Source organism: Pleurodeles waltl, chromosome 4_2 (assembly GCF_031143425.1).
Source record: "Pleurodeles waltl isolate 20211129_DDA chromosome 4_2, aPleWal1.hap1.20221129, whole genome shotgun sequence".
NCBI lineage: Eukaryota > Metazoa > Chordata > Amphibia > Caudata > Salamandridae > Pleurodeles > Pleurodeles waltl.
This window is the reverse complement of record NC_090443.1, coordinates 371,208,280-371,222,263: the sequence shown is the minus strand read 5'-3', so window position 1 is coordinate 371,222,263 and position 13,984 is coordinate 371,208,280. Positions and strand designations below refer to the sequence as shown.

The 13,984-nt window shown below is 43.1% G+C and overlaps 1 long non-coding RNA gene across 2 annotated transcripts in view; it reads right to left on the bottom strand.

Moving 5' to 3' along the window:
* Positions 1 to 10,610, bottom strand: part of LOC138292740 (uncharacterized) — a 60,031-nt gene extending 49,421 nt beyond the window's left edge. For both annotated transcript variants that reach the window (XR_011202780.1, XR_011202781.1), the window contains exon 1: positions 10,392 to 10,610. This is a non-coding gene — a long non-coding RNA (uncharacterized lncRNA). The remainder of the gene's footprint in view (positions 1 to 10,391) is intronic.
* Between the last annotated feature and the right edge of the window lie 3,374 nt (positions 10,611 to 13,984).

Sequence of the window (13,984 nt, the reverse complement as noted above, 5' to 3'; positions counted from 1 at the left end):
TGCCCATGATGGTGGAATTGCAGCCCTCTTCATGATGGTACTGAAAAATAAGGTGAGATAGGGGCTCCATAACTCTGCCTTGTCCCGAAAAAGATCCCCTGGAAGCTTGTCAATCCTCGGGGCTTTATGGGGGACAGTTTTTTGTATGGCTAGAACAACCTCCTCAATGCTGATAACTAATGGATCAGCATTAGGTTACAAGACAGTGCAGGAGCTTCAATCACCTCTATGATGGAAAAAAGATTAGAAAAAGGGTCGACCCATTTCGACATCAAAATATATTTTCAGTAGGGCAGTAGTCCTCCAGACTACTAGTCACTATTATATTTCAGGAGTTAGAATCACCTTGCATTATGGCTGCTAAGAATCCCTCTCATTTCCTCCTTTCCCACTCTCTCTTTGCATCCTGAATGGGGAGTTTGTAGGCTGTTCCAGTATCGTTTATAATTAAATGATCTTGTTGTTTGATGGCACAAGATAACACCCTTCTTGCTTCACTGCACTGGTTTGTTTACCATGTAGGGGGGGGTCCCCTTCTCTTACCCACATGACTGGATTCTGCATAAAAAACTATTTCAGGTTTTGAAACAATTCTAGGTGTATGTTACTGCAATTGGTCAAATCCTCCCCCCTCCACCCAGACTGATCCAGTAGTAGCACCAGCTCCCCTATTCTATTTGCAACCAAGTTATATATTTGTCCAACTGAGTCCTTTGATTGGATAGCAAAGCTCCACTTGACCCTGTGTCTGTTGGCAGATAGGATGAGCCTTCTATCAAAGGGCTCATTACTATTATCCTGAGCAATGGGGACTGGCATCTTTATCTCAAGGGCCAGCACATTGTGATCGCTGTTGATCAGATTCACCCACAACCGGACATCGAGCAGAAAGTAATCAATAAGACTTGCACTCTGCAGCTGAGTGAACATAAAATTGCCATCTTTATCAGTGGATGACCTCCCATTACAGGCTCCTAAAGCTTAGTTTAGTGTAAGGGAATAAAGTTGAATTGCTAAGGGGGACCATTTTTTATTGGGGGAATAGTACTCTCTGGTATGGACCAGTGTTGGTCTTCTTCCAATGTATCAAGCCAAAAGTGGCTCAAACTAGCAATTGAGGTCACCCCCCACTAACTTAACCACTTCGACAGGGAGGGCCGCCAAGTGTGCAGACAACACACAAATTACTTCTGTCTCAAGTTTGTTCCCAGATGTCCTGCAGTAAACATTGTATATGTTACACGTAACATTAGTTTGCAAGATCAGACTAATACACAGTAAATCTGTTGGGCCTAGTTTGAGTTACTTGATTTTGGACATTAAGGAGGTTTTGACCCAGGTTATTACACCTCCAGAGGGACTACCTCTACCGCAAAAAGTCACCTCCAGGCAGTACTTAGCAAACCTGGAGCGATCAAAGGGGTGAGGGTCCAAGCCTCTTGAAACAAACAAATATCAAAAGCATCTATAAAAACACCCCACTCTGGGTTGCACAGCCTGGGCGAAAACCCTGCCACATTCAAAGAAATCAATTTAATGATAGAATTGGTGACCAAACACTTATTGTTGGAACCATTAACACAGTGGGGGCCACTCCCTGCCTCATCAAGTCAGTCAATATCTACCAACACATCAAAGCAATTGTGGGTAGTTAATCCAAGAGCTAAGGCAGGCGGAGGACTCAAAGCTGGTTCCTGGTAGACCCCCACATGGTGCCCTATTACTGACTCGCAAAATAGGGGGCCTGGTTTGTAAAAACTACCCCAATGACAATACCACAATATTTGTGTTACCTTGCGGCTTGCTCATAGACTCAAAAAGAAAGTGGTATACCAAAGATGTGAACTTAAAGTTGGTGATAGTACAATACCCCTGCCTGTCCACGTGCCCTGCGCCAATACTACCCACCCTTCTTGTCAGCAGAATAGTATTAGCCAAATCAAGCAGAAAATTCAGATAGCAAACTAGCCAATTCAGAGGCTTATTATACAGATCATCCTGGGTTTCCCGCTGATCTGAGCACAAAGGTGGTACTCCGGTCAAGGTAATTATGTAGGGACAGGAGGCAGGAGGAATATTGATCATGGGTTGCGATATCAGTTGAACATCTGCTTGTGCCTTGGCTAGTCTTGGATCATGGGCAACGCTAGTGGGATGTGACCCGTTTTTACTTCGGCTTGTTTTGTTGATGGTGGAGAGTCATCCACTTAGGTTGGATTCCACAATATTAGGCCCTAATCTTAAGGGGTGTAAGAGGGGCCTGCATGTGCTGAGGCCATCAAACAAGAGGAGAGATTGGTAGAGACTTTTAGGTAAGATCCTTGTCCCATCCTCTCCCTGGCTTTTGTGATGGGAGATGCGCTGGGGGACTGCTCATCTGGTCTCCTTAATTACTTGAAGTCAAGGAGAAGACACTCAATGGTATCCAGCTGTGCAAGAACTGTGGATAATTCTGTCTGCAAAAGGCTCTTGAACTTGACTATGCTATCCTCTTTTAAGCTCTTTACTCTGGAAAAAGTAAGTGAAGAGTCACACACCTGTCCGTCTACCTGTGGGTGGTTATCCAGTGCTGCCACTTGAACCACAGTAGGACAAGACTGCAAAATCTCTGTTTGGACAGCCACCTCCACAGATTGAGATTTTGTTACCCAGTTTTGGAGCTTGGCCAGGGCAAGAGTAAAAGGGCTAAGAATTGAGCAGGGGTCTGGATATTCCACAGGAGTTGGAAAGAGGATTTGTTCAAGCACACTATCAAAAAGGGTGCCTGAGGCAGAAGAATCAGCATGTCTACTCTTGGAACTAATCGCTTCTGTAGAGCTGAGAGATAGTCTCCTCTCTGGAAGATCAATCTCATTGCTGATTACGCTAATGGCACATTGTATCATCCGACCGATTGAAGTTGATGTGTTAGGTGTGTAGAAATAGTTTGGGGCCCACCCACTTTCCTCTTTCCCATTATATTAATTACAAGATCACCCAATCTGCACAAACCACACAATCCACTTTAATGCTGAGGGGTAATGAGCATTCAAAGAGATGTCAATTGGTAAAAGCAAGGCAAGGAAGGAACCACATACCCGCTGTGCCTCCAAAAGATAAAAACCAAAGGGGATAGCCGCGCCCAACCTCCTCCTCCAGTCTCCTACAAACGCTGACAAACACTACTGGAATCAGAGGAGAGCTACAGCAACCTCGAGTCAAGTTAGTCAGTCCCCGTTTCCTGGTGCTTAATGCTCTGGAACAACAAATCCACTCTAGGCAACATCCCTCCAACAGTGATTATGGCCTCAACACATCAATAAAGCACAGCACATCAGCAATAACAACAGCACCAGCAACCCCAGCACACAACTTATCATCTACCCCTGGTCTTGCTGAAGCCGCCGTCTCCACCCACACAAGCCAAGCAATGGTGGAGTGGCAATAGTGGCAATAATGGCTGGCCTCAACGATCTGCATGCACTGTAGACGGTTGGTTATTCCCCTATTGTTGAAAAAAATAGAAGAGAGCTCAAAGTCAAAAGTCTGGGGAGCTGCTGGGGACCACTGTGGTAGAGGAGGCACAAAATGCCACAGCAAGGCCACCCAAAACAAATCACAGCAGCACAGCGCTGCACACTACTCACCGTCCTGACCACCCTGCCAACACCCTATCCCGCCCACCCCCCCGAGTGGGCCAGGTACAGTGGCGGTTATGGGGAGCAATAGAAACAGTACAGCTGATGTCCATGCTGTGAGGAAAACCAAGAAGGTCAGCCTGATCAGCCCAGGTGGCAAATTAGTCAGAGGGTCAGTTTTAACCTGACTTAAGCCATGCACAGTAGCACCGCACCAATTAGCCCAGAGTCACAATGTAAGTCCTGTAATGACTCCATGGCTAAGGCTAAGGACTCTGTTTCAATGCGGTGAACGGCAACCACAACCTGCTGCCATGACAGCATCTCCGCAAGTGGACTGTGGGCAGGTACGAGCACGATGTCAGGGGAGGAGAGTCATTGTGCAATACAATCAGTATACAATATATGTTACTGGAAATAACAAAAAACATGATCAGACTCTAAATTCCGATGAGGTTTGCCATTATAAACAGCTAGCACATGTTTTGCAGAAATGTGCCTCTACTTTTCAAGGCTCAAATATTGACAGCAAAGTGTACGCATTTATTTTCAAGCTCCTTGCTATATCTAGGTACTAATATGTTATGATAGTCCATAAGAAGATGGCTCAGTTTAGATCTTAATGAGGGATTTCTTGGATTCAGGTAAGTGTGTTCACGTGCCACTAGGAGAACGTCTTGGAAATACGCAGCTGCTCTCACACTCCTTCTTATCCTCACACGCTACAGAGTAAAGGTATCCTAGCTGAAGGCTACTTGAGTTCAATACACCTATTGGTGAGGGCTATTTAAATACAGTGCACATACATAGCTGGGATAGTAGGTAACTGGAAATGTGGCATAAATGTAGATGCTGTGCCCACTAAGAAAATAATTGTGTTAAAAATCCTACACCATATTAAAATTAGTTTCCGGCAGGAGATTGATAAATCCTGAGTGCAGAGGCACCTCTACCCATTCACAAAGCATCAGAAAATTACAGTTCTGAGGATAGTGCTTCAGGCATCGATCTCAAAGAGGGATAACCAGTATTATTGGAACTGGAAACTTGGTATCCCTAGTCTATAAGGCAACAACATGATTATAAAGTAAACTGGGTTCTTAAAATCCTGTTCATTGTCTATAGCTTGCATACCTTGCCCTTTATGAAGCCACTCTGAACAAAGTAGAAGGTTGTATAAGGATCGGGTATTGAAGAGAATGTCAACTTTGTGATGTCATAGGTGGGTCAAAGGCTGTGTGGATTCACTTCTGGTACATCCTTTGTTCTAGCTAATCAAGGTCCATGGCTATCTCATAGATGGAAATCTCACTACCATGGCATCTGAGTTGTCATCTGTATAGCCTGCTGAACACTCATTTTAGAGTTGGTCTTGAGCTCAGGACGGTACTTCCTCCTTCCCCGTGGTTGAAACCTAGTAGGTGATATCATTAGTGTTCAGTCATAGGAATGAGAAGGAATCACTTCAGGAATTCCTAATGACAGCTTTCCTAGAAGACACTCCTTTGCTCAATTTTTTGTTAATCATGCCAAAGAAAATGTATTATACACACACACAAAACAAACCTGTAACTATTTTCTCTCTTTAACTCTCTCTCTCTCCATCTCTCTTTCATTTTTTCTCTTTATGTCTCACTCTACCTTCCTCGATCTTCTCCACTTTGTCAAGTTAATCGAATGGAATTTCAGATTTGGTGAACACAATTTAATATTTTCTGTTCTGTGTTTGGGAGGGTAAATTCAAGCTGTAGCCTAGATTTAAGGTGTCAAGTTTTTATTTTTTCTCAATTATCATCAGCAATCTTTTGTCTAAGTCTTCCATTTCACTCACATAAATGTGTGCCTCCTCACTTCCTTCTGATTTACCCCACTTCTTTCACCTTTTCTAGACTCAATTTACCTGCATGTTGACTATTGTGTAGGAGGTTTGGCTGTGGGCTACATAGATTCAACTCATTGTTAATAAAACTATTGGTATGCCACAATTTCTGCTTTGCCTTTTGCTTTGGTTTCTCTGTTATAATTAGCCATAGGTGTTGGTTAGACATAGCAACTGGGTAGCAACTGGTACCCTAGATGTGGCCTTTGTTAATCCTGAGACTACCTTTCCACCCTTGGGTTCAGGGTGCATGAAGGGAGATACACAATAAAACTTAAGTAGGGCACTAAGGCACCTGCATACTTTCTTTTATTGTCACACTCTCTGTCCTTCCTCTCCATGGGAGTGTGATACTTAATCTCAAGTCACTTGTGAAATAAAGGTAGTTTTATTGCAATTTTGGCTGCTCAGTAATGGAGAGCGAAAGTACAGAGGCTCCTCCACCTTCAACCCATCATTCAACCATAAACAATTGCCTTCAAAGATTCTAACCAAATCACCAATCTTGACTTGAACAGCTTTGGCACACTTCTTCTTGTCATACCAGCTTTTTTTTTCTCTTGAGAGACTTCAACATTTTTTTTCATTAACTCCACCAATCGCTCAACATTTGATTAACTTTTTATCTACTTTGGCATCCACACTGGACGGAAACGAGTATTAGGTTTTCTCCCCCTCAAAAGTTCAAATGGAGAGATTTTGTTGGTGGAATGGGGTGTGATCCTGTAAAACCATAGCATGCTGGGCACAGCTGTTACCACATCTATCTTCAAGCATTTGGTCCAACTGATGCATTCCCCCACCACCCTGTTTATCCTCTCTACAAGTCCATTTGTTTAAAGATGATACAAATATTTTTTTTTAATGTTTGACCCCACACTCCAGCAGAAAACTCTCCATTATCTCAGAAACAAATTGTGTACTGTTATCTGATACAATGTATTCCGGAAATCCTTCCCTTATAAAGACTTCTCCCAGAAAAGTGATTATTGTGCTAGCATTGGGATATTTGACCATCTTTAAGTCTAGCCACTTGAAACAATAATCAATTAGAACAACGATAAACCTGGACCCACCTGGTACAGAGTCATATGTACCCATAATATGTATGCCCAGTTTGACTCATGGTCCGTCCAGACATTCTATAGGCATAAGAGAAGGAGTGGAGACTTTTAGATTTTTGCCTGAATATTTGCAAATTACTCAATTCCCAACCACTTCATCAACCTCAAGGTCCATGCATGGCCACCAGAACTACTCACAAATCCATCTCTTAGTGAAAGATGCCCCAAGATGGGCCTCATGAGCATAAGCAATAATGCTTCATCTCAGGGCATGTGGGGGAATTAACCTATTTGATTGTAAAACCAGACCATCCTCAACCGAAATCTCCCCACTCACTTTGCAAAATGGCTGTAATAATGGTGATAGAACCTTCTCCCTAAGCCAATCTTTCTTGACTAGGTCAATGATTTAATGTAACACTTGATCTTCTGACATAGCTTCCTTCCATACTACTTGTGAACATGCCTTGATTTCAGGAATTTCAAGTGACACAACAAGGCAATCCTCAAAATCCTCATCCAAAAAATCAGAGAGTTTCACATTTTCCTCACATTCCTCTTTGTTCTTACATAGAAGCCTAGTTAGAAAATATATTCTGATATGCTTTCCAGCAGGAATATGACTGATCTCAAAATGTTATTGCATAACTTTTTATGATAGCTGTAATATTAGTGGAGAGCATGCTTTGCTACTCCCGCCACTCAAAATGTTCACCCAGGATTTATGATTAGTTTGCAACCTGAACTGTCTTCCCCACATGTCCATGCAGAAATTCTCAATTGCCCAGCAAAATGCAAGCAACTCTCTTTCAATTACTGATCATTGCAATTCCACCTCCCTAAGTACCCTTGGCGCAAAAGGTATAGTGAGTTCCTTGTTTCCAACAGACTTTGTAACTGTGGCTCCAAGACCCACCTGGCTGGCATCCACTGTGATACAACAAGATACTCTTGGATCAAATAGTTTCAGAGCTTCACTATGAATCAATTCCAACTAAATATGCTGAAATGCCGAGTTACACTTCTCACACCAAGCAAATTTTGTGCCTCTCTTTAGAAGATCACTAATGGGTCTTACCTTGGAAGCAAGACTGGGAATGAAGTGCAAATAACATTTGCATACACCTAAAAATGACTTGACCCCTGCCTTGTCATAGGGAGGTGGAGCTCTAACTATGGATTCCACTAAACCCTGTTTGTGACTCAGACCATCCTTGGAAATAACATGTCCCGAATATTTCACCTTACTACAGAGAAATGTACATTTTTCTTTCTTTAAAACAACAACTTGATCTGTGAAAACACCTAAAACACGTTCAAGAATGATATTGTCTTCTTCAAAATTCTTCGCATACACTAATACATCATCCTGGAAAACCAGGACCCCCTCAACATCCTTCAACAGATTGCACATGACCTTCTGAAACACAGAGGTCACAGAGGCCAGTCCAAACGGCATCCTACGGTTTTGAAAAATGTCAATGTGGGAGATAGATGCTGTCAAATGTCTGGAAGAAGGATATAGTTCTTCTTGATGGTATTCGCTAGCTAGATCAAGTTTAGAGAAAATGGTGGTACATGTTGCACATGCAAATAATCTGAAATTTTAGGTAAAGGATGGGAGGCAATTGGCTCCACCTTTTCTGAGCCACCACCAGTGCAGAGAGCCATAGAGAGGATTCAGCTGCATCTTTGATCCCCTTTTCACACAGGCTTCTAAGTTCCTTTTCAAAATCATTTCTAACACTGGAAGGGACACCCCTTCATTTGTATTTTACAGGAACTGCTCCTTCCTTGATTCTAATTTTGTGTTTAAATCCCTGAATTGTCCCTAACTCCTCACCAAACACAGTAGGAACCTCTTGCTCCACCCACCTACCACAGCTTCACAGTCAACAACCAGTACTTGTTCTCTGGCCCCTGGTCTAAGGATCATCCCAAATAACACATGATGGAATCAGCCTAAAATGTTTGGACCCTTTACTGCCACATATATTTTGCCTTTGACCTGCCTTCCTTTGAATTCCGTGATATCTTCAATGTAGCCCATTAACTCTATCCTCCGTCCCTCGTATGGAACCAGAGAGTGATCCGGAGGAAATAATGTCCTTTCACCCCACATTTCACTGAAGAGAGTATGCGTGATCATGGTGATCCCGGATCCTCAATCTACTAAAAGTTTCAGTACCTTATCTCCAACACGAATGTCATATTCTTTTGTGCCACCGTAGGTAGTTGCCTGGCAAGATTTTTCAACTTTTACAAAATAGCTTATATTGGTTTGTCATCCAGTTCTCTGACAGAGATCAGTTAAATTTAATTGCTTTAGCAAGTTTGATTGTCTCATCAAGTGATGGATTAACTAATGCCAAAGTGTCTGTCTAAGCTGTTTAACTTTGCAGTGGTACACAATGTCATCCCTGATTAGCTGATCAGTGACATCTTCAAACTGGTAATCTGCAATTCATCTGAGTAAAACAGAAATGTATGCATCTACGTCTTCTTCAGCCCCCTGTTTACATTTAAAACAATTGTATTGTAATGTCATTAAACTAGACTGTTTATCAAAACACAATTTGCGTTTCTTTACAGCTTCAGAAAATTCATAATTTTCTTCATTCTCCTGTGGCAACTCGGACGTTTGCATGCAAATGTTCCTTCAGAGCCCAATGAGTGTAAAGGTAAATATTTATTTCTCTCAGCCCGAAACCTGGAAGCTCCGATAGCTAGGTTTCAAATGCATTGAACCGCACTGCCCACCTAACTGGCGGCTCACCAAGGGCCTTATTTATGAAAAGTTAGTGCCGCCTTAACGTAAATTTTTGACGCAAAAGCGGCGCAGAATTACAAAATATATTTATATTTTGTAATTTTGCACCGCTTTTGCGTCAAAAAATGACGCTAAGGTGGCGCTAACTTTTCATAAATCAGGCCCCAACTGTTTCCAAAAAAGAAGGAGGAGGAGTTACAGACTGTATTTTTAGGATATACCAATGTATAACATATAAACACCACAACACTTAACATTTTTTTTAAATAACTTAGCTTTGACACTCCTGGAGAACACTCACTTTTTCAGATGTTATGAACAATATTTTAAAAAAATTACAAGAGTTAATGAGTGTACGCACTTCAAAACAAAACAATGCACCTGTAGTAGCAATGATGCTGTGCATACGACCGTTAATTACGAAAAAGAACTTCTTTAAGTCTCAAAATAGGTGTGCGTGTCATCGCATACAATGATAATTACTCTAGCAATCCGTGACCTCACAGCTCTCAAACCTACTGTGTCCACATATCAACCTGAGCTGCGAGAGCGGCAGGATGCAACCGTTCTGATGCTATAATAAATGTGACAGTAGAAACGGCCACGTCTGTGGGAAACGGCGCTCCAGTCACAAATGGCAGATGTTCAACAAAAACGTAGTGCTCAGGCTGTGGAACAGATAAGCTGCGCTCTGTGCTCCTCGCGATGGTTGACTTCCACAGGTTAAACCACATGATGGTGCTCCTCACCGCACCATCGAAAAAACGTCCGCAGCAGTTCAAACAATTGTCACTCCCACAAGTCTCCACACAATGGCGCACCTTCAACAGCAAGTCCGCAACACAGGCAATAACGGCAAAGGAAAACCTTCAACCCTGCAAGCACCAGCGTCAACGGGCAATGAGGAATCCAACTGGAGTACCTTTGCCATTTAAACGGGTAAATCTCCCACAATGCTAGGCGCGCCGCACTCACACATCCTCTGCCACTGGTCACTGTCCCCAGACTGCGGAATGTACTGGGGAGGAACGGCTGTGAAGAAAACACAGTGATGCGCTCACCATCCAAAACGATGTCGGTGCACAACTCACCGCACGACGGGCCCTCAAGATGAGCAGAGATGAAGAGTCTCACAAACACTGAAACAACAGGAGCCGAGGTGTGTTGTGGGAAATAAAGCGAGTCATAGGGACATCAGTTGCACCGGCAGGTCTCACGAAGGTGCACAACGTAGATCGAGGTAATTGCTTGCACAGGTTGTACAGTAGCAGCTAAACTCGTCGTTGATAGTTAATCTTGAATCACTTGTGAAATAAAAGTAGTTTATTGCCATTTCAGATGCTTGGTAGTGGAGAGCGAAAGAATAGAGACTCCTCCCCCTTAAATTCACCGTTCAACCATCAACAGTTCCCTTAAAAGATTCACCTAGATCTTCACAGTGATGAAAACAGGAAAATGCCAGTTCAAATCAATAGGATCGAGGCCAAGCTGACAAACCTCAAGCCCACAATGGAAGATCTCTGTAAACAAGTGCGTTTGCTACCTTGTGAGGAAGGGCGAGTGAGGAGGAACAACATATAGGTGGTTGGGCTGGCAGAGAAAGTAGAGGGGCCTTGCATAGTGATCTTTCTGGTGAAGTGGTGGCCTGTGACAAACTGTTTGTGTTCTATGCCCTGGAAAGAACCCCCAGAGTTCCAGCGAACCCCCCACCTTTGAGGAGCCTTCCAAGCTGATCTGAATTATACCGACTTGCTGCTTCAGGAAGCACGAGAAAAGGAGCATTATTTTATCAAGAACAGCAAAGTAATGCTTTTTCCCGAGGTCACTGCAGCTGTGCAACAGCAGATGGCTTCTTTACTGAAGTGAAACAGAGACGTTGGTACAGGAGTATAAAATACGCCCTACACTTTCTAGCCAATTTGAAATGGATGGTGGACAATGACACTTGCTTTTTGTTCACATCCCCAGGAAGCATCGGAATTGTGGCATACAGTAGCAGACGTGGCTGGCCTTTGAGTAAACACTGTGATAGAAGACTCAATAGAAACAGCGTGACACAGCACCAACTCATACTACGATTGGTCTTATACCTCTGAGGAGGTCTAGATTATGCGAGCTGTGAACTAGACCAGCGCTTGTACTTGTGTGAACAATGCCAAAAAGGGCTGCTCTTGATAAGTGGAGTATGACTGAATGCCTTTGCACACTGCAGATCACTTTAAGTCCCATCTAATATGCATTGCAGGGGCCTGGCTGGGTTGGGGTGTGTGGTTGATCCGGGTGTTCCCCTCCTTCTCATCTGCTGGTTCTAAATAGTGAATACTACTAGATGTACAGCAGCTCTTGTTAGATCGGTTATGGGTAGGGGATGGCTGCTTTTCAGTCCAGGGAAGGGTTTTTTGGGGATGGTCCATATTCAACCATTGAGTGGGTCTCAGACAAGTAAGTGAAATCTGATGGTCGCCACAGTCCAGATCGTGTAGAACACTTTCAGGTCACAGTCCCCTATTGCTTACTACATGACGAAGCAACTCAAATATGACGAACCCTACATGGAGGCTATAAGCTGCAGCACTCGAAGACCAAGGGCCATATTTATAAAAAAGTGGTGCAGCTCAGCAAATCACCTTGGTGCGTTGTTCTGCATCACTGGAAAAGAGCAGGAATGCACCACATATAAAAGGAAATATGGGGCATTCTTGTCCTTTCCCCTGCGCTGGCACACAATGAGCTGCCTAACGCCAACACAGGCACCCTTACACCTTGTTGCAAGAGTGCCTGGGTTGCATGTAGAATTGTTTTTGTGCAGGAAGGGGCACCTTCTTGCACAAAAACAACCCTGAGAGGCCTTTTCCTCTTTCTACGTGTGCAACAGAATAAAGATATTTTTCCTTGTTACACCTCTCCTGGCAAGGCATATATTTTTGCCATATTGCCAAGTTTACCTGTTCTTGTAAATCTGGGGATGAGTCAAAATCCATGGACGTTGTGTGGGAACAGCCACACATCATCCATGGAAATGCCTCCCTGGTGCAAAGGAAGCGATTAACGCTTTTGTGACATTACTCAAGATTTATGAAGCCACACAGGGTCACGTAAGGTGGCCTTGCGTGGTTTCATAAATCTCATTTTTCATTTGCATTATTCTTGTACCATGTTGCGTGGTGCAAGAGCGATGCGAAGGGGCTCATAAATATGCCTCCAAGTATTTAAGCAGGTGACATTGGATACAGTACAGATTACTTCAAAGATAACTGGGGTACCTCATCCTCCGCACTGATTGATTCAGAAGTTTTCAAGACTGTCATACAGAGGAATTCCATTAAGATGGTAGTCAAATCAATATTGTTCTGGGGAACAGATATGCAAGACTGGGAGAAGTGGAGAAAGAGAGCGACAAACATTCTACAATAAAGGAGACATTGATGGAAGAGAGAGAGAAGTTTTCACCCCGTAAAAAGATTAAGACGATTTGACTGTAGGGCACTCCTGTCCAAAAATAAATCTCTCTCTCTCTCTCTCTATATATATATATATATATATATATATATATATATAGAGAGAGAGAGAGAGAGAGAGAGAGAGAGAGAGAGAGAGAGAGAGAGAGAGAGAGAGAGAGAGATTTATATATATATATCGTGATTTGGTTGTCCAATCTTGAAAAGTTGGGTATCATCTTCCTGGTTATCCAGATGGAGTGCAGAGACATTGTCCACTAAAAGGCTGAGGTAAGCAGAGGATTTGTAGCCTATTACTCGACATTTTATACAAAACGAGAGTAGATAAAGGACTGGAGGTTACAGGAGAACCTGTGGGAGATGGGACTAGCGGAGCGGACCCTTTATGTGACAGAGGCCTGTGACAGGAAATCCCAGAAGTTGAAATCCAAACTGCAGTCAGGGAAATAGCTAATGGAACAATGCCTGTAGAGTTTTATGCAGCACAGTTAGACTTGTTGGTCCTCGTGTTAGCTGATGTGCTCAACACCACTAGGAAAGAGCATTGCTTAGACCCTACTACATGGGAGGCTATATTGGTATCTCTGCCTAACCCGAACAGGCATATGATTGGCACAGCATATTACGGACCCCTGTTAATGCTCAACACCGATTAAATAGTTTTGACTAAGGCCTTACTAAAAGACTCCTTCCTTTAATGTTGTAATTAATCAGCCCAGAATGGATTTATTCAGGGTCGCAACACAGCTGTGAACATTAGCAAATAAACTAGGTCTTGGTATGCATCGGCACATCCACTGCCCCAAGCAGTTGCCCTGAGCATAGATGTTAAACAGGTTTTCGAAAACCTCAACTAGAGATACCTGTATTCTGTAATGGGAAAGATGGAGTTGGGCGGTGGGTTCCGTGTCTAGACCTTGCTGTTGAACACTGTCCCCACAGCAAAATTCTGAACTGGGTAGGTGATGTCTAATTCTTACACTGGAGGTTGAGAGACATACCAAGGTTGCTCCTAATCCCCGCTCCCATACACAATAGTTATAGAGACACTTGTGAATCTGCTGTGGCAAGGGAATCATTTCTGTTGTGTTGCTGTGAACTGCAGCATCTAGTATATTTCATTATATGCAGTCAGTATACTGCTATTTTTGGTCAATGTCCTCACAGAAACGCTGCATACAATGAATGTCTTGGAA